The following is a 1,246-nucleotide window of genomic DNA, read 5'->3' on the forward strand; positions in this document are numbered from 1 at the left end:
TCTCCCCATCAATACATTCCAAAATCCTGGAGTTCCCCTTGTGGCTCAGCAGAATCCTGACTAGTATCCATGAAGACTCAATCCCTGGCCTCGTTCAGTGGGTTAAGTGTCCGGCATTGCCGTGAGCTGTTGTGTAGCTCACAGACGCAGCTAGGATCCCTCATTGCTGTGGCTGTGGTGTAGGCTAGCAGCTCCAGCTCTGATTCGACCCCTAGCCTGGGAACTTCCATATGCCAGAGGTGCAGCCCCAAAAAGAAAAAAAAAAAAATCCAGAATCCCTCTATTACTCATCTCTATGCTATTCATTCATTCAATAAACATTTATTGAGTACCTACCATGCATAGACGCTGGGGATAGAATAATGACTGAGAAAAAGTTCCAGATCTTTGGAGTCTGCATTACAGTGGGAGATGGTCAACAAAGAAAAATACAGTATGTCAGATAATGATAAGTACAATGAAAGAAAATATTAAAGCAGAGTAGGGGAGAGTGATTAGAGATGTTGTTTTAGATAGAGTGGCCAGGGAATGCTTCTCTGAGGTGGTAACATTTGAGCAGAGACACAAATGGGAGGAGATATCTGGAGGAAGCACATCGCAGACACAGGGAACAGCAAACTTAAAAGCCCTGAGGCGGAAGTATTCTTAGTGCAGAATGCTATGCTATTTATTTTTTAAGCATTTATTGTGTGTCAGGCACCTGCTGCAGACTATGAAGATGCAACCAGACATTATTTTTGCCCTGAAGGAGCAGCAGCTTAGTGAGAGACACAGCATGTAAATATATTACAGCATAGGATAGCTACAGTGAAGTTATGTGTAAGTGGCTAGAGGTACCTACCAAAAGGAGCACCAAATCCAATCTGGGGAAATGGAGAAGGCTTCCTGGAGGAGGTGACAATTTGAGTTGAAAGCTGAAGGAGGAGTAGAAATTCATAATGCCAGGGGCATTAAGGGACTGAAAACAGGACAGCTGGGATCCATAAATCTCTGCGGAGAGGTGGAAAATGAGGCTGATGAAGGGGCGAAGAAGCTGGATCTTGCCAATTTCTACGTGGCAAGCTGAGACGCTGTCTTTTATCCTTTGAGTGATGGGGAACCAGTGCTACAATTCTCTCACTGTATTTTTGTGCTGTTTTACCTCATTCTTTTTTTCGCTTTTGTCTTTTCAGTATCAAAATCTTTTCCTACCACCGGGCGCCCCACAGCCACAGCCGAGGCCACACCCCATGACCACGCCCCCGAT

The sequence above is a fragment of the Sus scrofa genome, chromosome 7 (assembly GCF_000003025.6).
Source record: "Sus scrofa isolate TJ Tabasco breed Duroc chromosome 7, Sscrofa11.1, whole genome shotgun sequence".
In the NCBI taxonomy this organism is placed as follows: Eukaryota; Metazoa; Chordata; class Mammalia; order Artiodactyla; family Suidae; genus Sus; species Sus scrofa.